This window comes from Triticum aestivum, chromosome 4B, assembly GCF_018294505.1.
Source record: "Triticum aestivum cultivar Chinese Spring chromosome 4B, IWGSC CS RefSeq v2.1, whole genome shotgun sequence".
NCBI lineage: Eukaryota > Viridiplantae > Streptophyta > Magnoliopsida > Poales > Poaceae > Triticum > Triticum aestivum.
The window spans coordinates 17,310,434-17,318,878 of record NC_057804.1 but is presented as its reverse complement, the minus strand read 5'-3'; positions in this window follow the sequence as shown (position 1 = coordinate 17,318,878).

Sequence of the window (8,445 nt, the reverse complement as noted above, 5' to 3'; positions counted from 1 at the left end):
AAGCGCTGCCAGGGAGACAACCCGGAAGTTTTAGAGAGTCATTTAATTCTGTTGAGTGCTTTTATATAGTTTAAAAACAAAAAAAATAAAGAGGGGAACCCAAAACTTTTCAAAAAGGAAAGTGAAAGTGAGAAAGACAATCATTGTTGAAGTGGGAGAGCTCCTTGAACTGTGTTCATGCTCACGGAAACTTTGTGAATCTTAATTACAGAAAGTTTTCATAAAAAATAATTATCCCCTTGTAAAATTCCATTGTATTATAAAAATAATGTGCTAAGGTTTGCCTTTAGGATGTTTACAATGCTTGTTGGTTTGTACGGTGCAGGACAGAAACTTTGGCTGTAGTGCGCGATTTTACATTTTTAACTGGAACGTCAAATGGTTCTGATTCCTGTTGCAATGTCTTTCTGTACAAATTGTTTATTTTTCCTAATTTTGATAGAAGTTTTCGGGTAACAAAAGTATGGTGAATGTTCAGATTTCTACAAACTCTTATGTTTTTGACAAATTATGTTTTTGATGCATAGTTTGCTTGTTTTGATGAAACTATCAATTCCTATCAGTGGATTAAGCCATGGAAAAGTTATATTACAGTAGACACAATGCAAAAACAAAATATTATTTGGTTTGCAATAGTACTTAGATTAGTGATTTGCTTTATTATACTGACGGATCTTATCGAGTTTTCTGTTGAAGTTTTGTGTGGATGAAGTGTTTGATCAAGAAGGTCTCGATATGAGGAAAAGGAGGAGAGGCAAGAGCTCAAGCTTGGGGATGCCCAAGGCATCCCAAGTAAATATTCAAGGAGACTCAAGCGTCTAAGCTTGGGGATGCCCCGGAAGGCATCCTGTCGTGGTGGGCGCACGGCAGATGCCAAGGGATGGCTAAAGAGAGGAGGAGGATCGAGGGCACTGGTGGGCTTGGGAGGTGAGGTTGATATGCGCGGGCGCGGGACGCCGGACATACCCAGGTTCGGGGCTCTCCGGAGAGATAACACCCCTAGTCCTGTCAAGTTTAGTTGGATGGTCGATAGTACAATGTCGCTCCTGGAGCTGTATCGAGGAGGAAGGAGGCTGGCCAAGGCTCGGGCTACTCCTTCTCCTTGGTGTTGCTAGGCAGTGGCTAGTCCTATCTTGCTTGCTTTATCTCCAGTGGCTTTGCATGCCAGGGATCTCACGTATCATGCCGTGCCCCTGTGGGCGTGGACTCCTGGGGGGTTTTATAGATCAACCCATCCAGGGTTACAATGGTAATATGCCGAGTCGGTGGGTCCGTATTGTCGGTGTCCGGGACACCGGGCTGGGTCCTACTTGGGGGCTTGTGGTTCGCCGGGTTCCCCTAGGTGCGGGCTCCGCGTGCGTAGGGGGGCTGTGCGCCGTCTCGTCGATCGTCATGGCGTGGCCGAGTCAAGACGCGCACAGTGTTCTCCCTCAGGCTGCTGCTTGCTGTCGTCAGCGGTGAGGGCGGGGACACTGTTGCCGTGCCAGCCCTGGTCAGCGGGTAAGTAAGGGGCCCTGTTTCCATGCTCTGGCTGACCACGAGCATGGGCGGGGGCACTGTAGTCTTGGTCATCGGTGATTGCGGTCTCGTCCCATCGTATGGCCTGGATGGGACGGGAGCTGACCCGTGGCTGGGTTGCCGTGGACGCCACGGGTGGGCTGGCTTCCTGGGGAAGCCAGGGTTGCGCCGGGTTGAGTTGCCTTGCGTCGGCCACTGCGGCCGGGTCGACGTACCATGCCGAGTCGAGGGTCTTGGATGGGTTGCACGCCTTGCCGGGTCGAGCGACCCGGCCTGGCACGCGCCGGTTTGCGGGGTGATGCGGGCCCTACTATTTTTGAAATAGATCCGGGCTCCGTTGCCTACTTGGGGTTCATCCCGCCGACAGTAGTCCCCGAAGCTGTGAAGGTCCGCCATCTTTGGATGAGTGGGCCTTCGCAGCTTCCCCTTTGAGCATGGCGGAATCTGCGAATGCCGGGTCCGGCAACACCCACTGTGTGTCGATTTTCTCAGAAACCGGATCGCAGCATCCCGACCATGGCGGGAACCAAGGATTCCGTCGAATCTTGAGGCGATCCCTCGGGCTTCGCACAGGCGCCACGTGGTGCCCGGAAGTCAGAGGGGCCTGACGGGCCACACGCGTGACGGGACTGAGCGACGGGGCGGGGCCCGCCGCCGCGCGCCCCTGGCCACGCGCGCGGATTGATTGTGTCGTCTGGGGGCCGGTTGCTCTTCCCCGTGTAGTTAGTGCGTGTGTACATGCACACTTAATGCGGGGTAGTGGAACGAGCGCATGCAGACGATCCCACTTCCCCACGTTTGAACTGGGGGTTATAAATCAGGGGGGCAAGGGGGCGGTGGACATTATTCTCGCTCGCGCCTTCCTGTCCCCCTTCTCTCACTCTGCTTCTTGCCACCGATGCACAGCTGCGCCCGCGGCCTTGAGCAGAGACCTTCTCCGTCGTCCTTCTTCCTCTTCTTCTTCCTGTGATGTCGCTGCCGTCGGGCTCCTGGATGGGCTCGACCGTCACCGCCGATGACATCACCTACCTTCGGTCCTCGCGGTGCCTGCCGTGGGAGACGGACGTCGGCATCCGTCTGCCGCACGGCGAGCAGAGGGCCCGGCCCGAGGGGCAGGAGGGCGTCGTCTTCCTCACGCACTTCGAGCGTGGCTTTGGGTTGCCGGCGAGCACTTTCTTGCACGGGTTCTTGGAGTTCTTCGGGCTCCAGCCGCACCATCTCGGCGCCAGCGCCATCTTCCAGCTCTCCGGCTTCGTGACCCTGTGCGAAGGGTACTTGGGGGTCGAGCCCACCATTGATCTCTGGGTGCGCTTCTTCTCCTTGAAGGAGCAGGGCCCGTCGGCTAGAGAGTTTGCCGACTGCGGGGCTGCCATCATCTCCAAGCGGTCGGGGGCGGACTTCCCCAAGATCTCGCTCGAGAATTCTGCCAACAAGTGGCAGAACTCCTTCTTCTACGTCCGCAACCACGGTACAGACCACATCAACCTTACCCCCTTCACCATCGCGCCGCCGCGGGCGAAAACGAACTGGGCCTACTCGCTCCGGCTCCCGTCGCAGGAGATCGTCAACCTCTGCGAGTGGGTCACGGTGATGAGGATGCAGGAGGGGCTCACTGGCACTGACCTCCTTGTCGCGTTCATCACCCGCCAGGTTCTCCCGCTTCAGAGGCGCTCCTGCCTCATCGGCGAGATGATCGGGCTTCAGGATCCCAACCGGATGGGATCCACGCGGCTGTCTGCAGAGCAGGTCGCGCGAGGCGTGAACGACATCTCCAAGGCCAACCTTGGAGAGGACTGGCGATTCGGCAAAGCCCCGTATAGCCAGGTGAACCCGGTGCCGCAGGTGAGCATATGGTCTTGCTACGTTTCCGCCGTGCATCTTCTCATTCGTCCCGACGCGTCGCGGGAGATTCTTCTGAACGCGAGCCAGCGCCCTTACGCCCGGGCTCCGTTGCAGGTGGCGCCAGTGGCACCAGGGGAGCCCGCGGCTCATGGCAGCGAGGAGGTGGTCGAGTCCGACGCCGACACTGGGCGTCCCACGGGTAAGCTTCGAGTCTTTCTCTTCTTCATTTTTCTTGGATCGTTTGGTCGTGTTGCAGCGTTGGCAATGCTAACGCCAGTTGTTGATGTAGCGGCATTGCGCGGGGGAGGCGGCGAGGCGGGCAGAGCCGGGCCCTCGCGTGGGGCGGCACTGAGCCGCCCGCACGGGAAGGATAGCGTCGCGCCGCGACCCCGGGCCTCGAAGCGCACGGCGGATCCGGCCGAGCCTGGGAGGCCGGCCACGAAGAGGCGCGGGAAGCCGACTCCGGTCCCAGTCTTGTCGGGGTAAGTCTTGTTTCTTGCTTGCGCCCTGATTTCTTGGGCCAGCCTTGTCTTGCGTTTGCTCATTCTTCTTTTTTTCTTTAGGTCGCCGATCGCGCTGGCGAGGGCGGCGGTGGAGGCCGCGGCCACTCAGGGGGCTGCGTTCCGCAAGAGCCGGTTCGACCTCACCGGCATGTTCGGGGAGGAGGGACGGGGCGACTCGGACCTCGGCCTAGACCCGGATGACACCGAGGCCTTGGCCTAGCGAGACAGGAACCGAGCCGAGGCAGAGTTGGAGGCGGCGTTGGTCCAGGCTTGGACCGACGTGGCGGCGGCATGGGCGCGAGGCAGCGCGGAGCCGGCCTGGCGCGAGATGCCGGAGGGCACGGTGGTGGCGCCGACGGTTTTCGAGCCGTCAACGCTGAGGGAGTGCGGCCGCGGAGGCCGAGCTGAGGTGGTGGTCCTCGACTGGGAGGTCGTGGAAGTGGGGGACGGAACCCCGCCGCGGGCCGACGTGGTCGAGCATGCGGGGACCGATGGTGGTGGATTCGGTGTTGCTTTGGAGGAGGCACCGCAGTTTGTGGTGCCGGAAGCGCCGCCGGTTGTGGAGGAGGCACCGCAGGCAGCGGTTCCTGAGGTGGCGACGCAGGGCATCCCGGCGTCCGAGGAGGTGACGACGCCGGGAGGGGCGTCGGAGGAGGTGATGGCCGCGTCGGAAGCGGCCAGCGGTGGGCGTGCCTTGGTGCTCCGCCCGGGAGGGTGTTGAGCCGCCATGTCGCCGCCCGCGCGAAGCGGGGGCGCGACCGTCTTTGGGCCCCAGACCCAAGAGGAGGCGGCGCTGGACGCCGTCAGCCACCGCCTTTGAGGTCGGACGGGGCGGCTTGAGGCCTTTACCCAGGCCGAGGTGGAGCGGACGCGCGACTTGGAGCGTGCCGTCTTGGTAAGTTCTTCTTTCCTTCTTACTTTCTTGTGATTTCAACTTTGTGGGAGCGCGCCAGCGCACCCACTGGGTGTAGCCCCCGAGGTTCGGGCCAACTATGTAGTAGTTGGGTCGAACCTTACGAGCGTTGGCCTTGTGTTGACTTTGGTCTTCTTTTTCAGCACCTTGACGTCTTACGGGTTGCCGCCTTCAACCGTCTCCTGGGAAAGCATCGGGAGCTCAAGGAGCAGCTCGCCGCCAAGGAGGAGGAGCTTCGCGTCTCCGCAGGTACTTTGCTGTGTTCTTTTCTTCTAGTGGGGGCGCGCTAGCGCACCCACTGGGTGTAGCCCCCGAGATTCGGGCCAACTGTGTAACAGTTGGGCCAAATCTTAGGTCTTGTCTTTTTTCTTTCTGCTGAGTTCATCTTCTTCGCAGCCGAGGCACTGTCTTGGCGGACCCGGCTGTTCCGGGCTGGTCATCACTATGACCAGCTTGTTGCTGATTCCGGTCGTCTCGGCGTCGAGGCGGCGCAGGCGAAGGCGGAGACGACCGCGGCCCGGCGGTCTCTTGACGAGGCCAACCGGTTGCACGAGCAGCTGGCGGGCCACAAGAGCTGTCTCGAGGCCGAGGTGGAGCTTCTTAAGGCGGAGGCCGCCAAGGTGGTGGAGACGCAGCAGGCCCTAGTCGAGGCGGACCAGCAGCGCGGCCAGCTGGTCGACGACAAGGGCCGGCTCCAGGCCAAGGTGGAGCGTCTGCGGGAGCAGGCCAACATGGCTGAGGAGGCCCGTCAGGCCGAGGCTCGCCGCCGTGAGGCGGCCGAGAAGGCGGCCGAAGACAAGGATGCCGAGCTAAAGGCGGCTAACCTGGAGAAGGCGCTCGGGGAGCGGGACCGTGTCTTGGAGCGGGAGCGACGTGGTACGTTGCTCGAGGCGCAGCACCTGGAAGAGTCTTTCTCCAGTAAGTGTTGCTTCTTCGTTGTTTGCCGGGTCGGGACCCGGCCCTTTCTTCTTTGTTGCTCTTCTGACTTACTTCTTTTTTGGCTGCAGGGGCCTTTCCGGAGACGCAGCGGCTGGCGAAGGAAGCTGTCCGCTATCAGCGCGACCTAACCGGCGTTGTTGGGTCTGGAATGGATCCGTTGACGGCCTGGACTTTTCCGGAGATCATTGCCGCTTCTGAGGCCCGGCTGCGGGTCTTGGGAACGCAGATGGAGCGGCTGTCTCGAGCCAGCACTACGATGACGGCGGCCTTGTGGCTGGACTCTGTCCATCCGCGCAGCTTCTCGCACCTGGCGCGCTGGTTGGAGATGGGCCCGGATCGCCTTAGCGACTGGCGCGTTTCCGCTGCCCGGGTCGGTGCTGAGATGGCGCTCCAGATCGCGTTGTCTTGGCATCCGGTTCTTCAGCTGGACGCGCTGATGGGTCAGCGCGTTGGCTCGGAGCAGTTGCTGCAGGAGCAGGCCGGCCGGATTGCCTCCCGGGCCAGCTATATCGCCGAGTTCGCCTTCCACGACGAGTTCAATACGGAGCGGACGAGAGACGGCGCTGTCGTGGATGGCGACGACTACTGCTTGCTTCTTCGCGACCCGGAGGGAAGCTCGGAGGAGACGGGCATCTACGGCGACGCGGAAGCCGAAGAGGACACCGGTGCTTCGCTGGACTCGTAGGCCGGCCGGGGGAGCCGTCGACATTGCGAAGCGGCGCTGGGAATGCCTGAGAATCTTTGTAGACAATTCTGTTAAGTAGCAGGTCCACCCACCCACTGGGGGTTTTCAGGGTGTAATGAACTTGGGCCGTGGGCCTTTGCTTGAAACATTTATGTGTAAATGTTGTGAGTGTTTATTTGCTTTTCGCCTTCTGCTTTTTTTCGGACTTATTTCATGTGTTGCATCTCTCTGAAACTTCCCCCCCCGCGAGTCAGACGGCCGAGGCTCTGGTCCGTGACAAGGAGTTCGGCTCTTCGAGAGGCGGCCGCAGGACTTGGGTCCTTAGAAGCGTTGAGCGCGAGAGAAACACCCACTGGGCCGGCTGTCGGCAATCCGGCTTGGCCGGTTGGTGAGCAGCCGGTTGTGCGGCTAACTTAGTTGACGAGCGTCGGGCCGGGTTGGTCGACCCGGCGGCTTTGACTTAGTTTATGAATCGTAGGGGAGCTTTAGCCCGTTGTGCTTGCCCGCCGTCAGCCAGAGCTGGATCTGCGGTTTTAGGGCGAAGTGGGGGACCGCGGTGATACGTCCATTTTGCATCATGCTTTTATATCAATATTTATTACATTATGGGCTGTTATTACACATTATATCTCAATACTTATGGCTATTCTCTCTTATTTTACAAGGTTTACCATGAAGAGGGGAATGCCGGCAGCTGGAATTCTGGCTGGAAAAGGAGCAAACGTTGGAAACCTATTCTGCACAACTCCAAAAGACCTGAGACTCCATGAAACAACTTTTTGGAATTATTAAGGAATTATGAGCAAAAGAAATAGGCCAGGGGGCCCACACCCTGTCCAGGAGACAGGAGGGCGCCCCCCCTAGGGGCGCGTCCCCTATCTCCTGGGCCCCCTGGTGGGCCTTCGGCGTCCATCTTCTGCTATATGAAGGGTTTTGTCCTGGAAAAATTTGTGGGCAAGCTTACGAGACGAAACTCCACCGCCACGAGGCGGAACCTTGGCGGAATCAATCTAGGGCTCTGGCGGAGCTGTTCTGCCGATCCTCTCATCGGGAGGGGGTCAATCTCCATCAACATCTTCACCAGCACCATCTCCTCTCAAACCCTAGTTCATCTCTTGTATCCAATCTTGTATCCAAAACCACAAATTGGTACCTGTGGGTTGCTAGTAGTGTTGATTACTCCTTGTAGTTGATACTTATTGGTTTACTTGGTGGAAGATCATATGTTCAGATCCTTAATGCATATTATTACACCTCTGATTATGAACATCAATATGCTTTGTGAGTAGTTACGTTTGTTCCTGAAGACATGGGTGAAGTCTTGCTATTAGTAGTCATGTGAATTTGGTATTCGTTCGATATTTTGATGAGATGTATGTTGTCTTTCCTCTAGTGGTGTTATGTGAACCTCGACTACACGACACTTCACGATTATTTGGGCCTAGAGGAAGGCATAGGGAAGTAATAAGTAGATGATGGGTTGCTAGAGTGACAGAAGCTTAAACCCTAGTTTATGCATTGCTTCGTTAGGGGTTGATATGGACCCATATGTTTAATGATGTGGTTAGGTTTACCTTAATACCCCTTTTTGTAGTTGCGGACGCTTGCAATAGGGGTTAATCATAAGTGGGATGCTTGTCCAAGTTAGGGCAGTACCCAAGTGCCGGTCCACCCACATATCAAATTATCAAAGTACCGAACGCGAATCATATGAGCGTGATGAAAACTAGCTTGACGATAATTCCCAATGTGTCCTCGGGAGCTCCTTCCTCATTATTAGAATTTGTCTAGGCTTATCCTTTGCTACATAAAGGATTGGGCCACCTTGCTGCACTTTATTTACTTTATTTACTTTTGTTCGTTACTATTTATCTTATCACAAAACTATCTATCACCTATTATTCCAGTGCTTGCAGAGAAAACCTTACTGAAAACCGCTTATCATTTCCTTCTGCTCCTCGTTGGGTTCGACACTCTTACTTATCGAAAGGACTACAATAGATCCCCTACACTTGTGGGTCATCACGCGGCATCCTAACTTTATC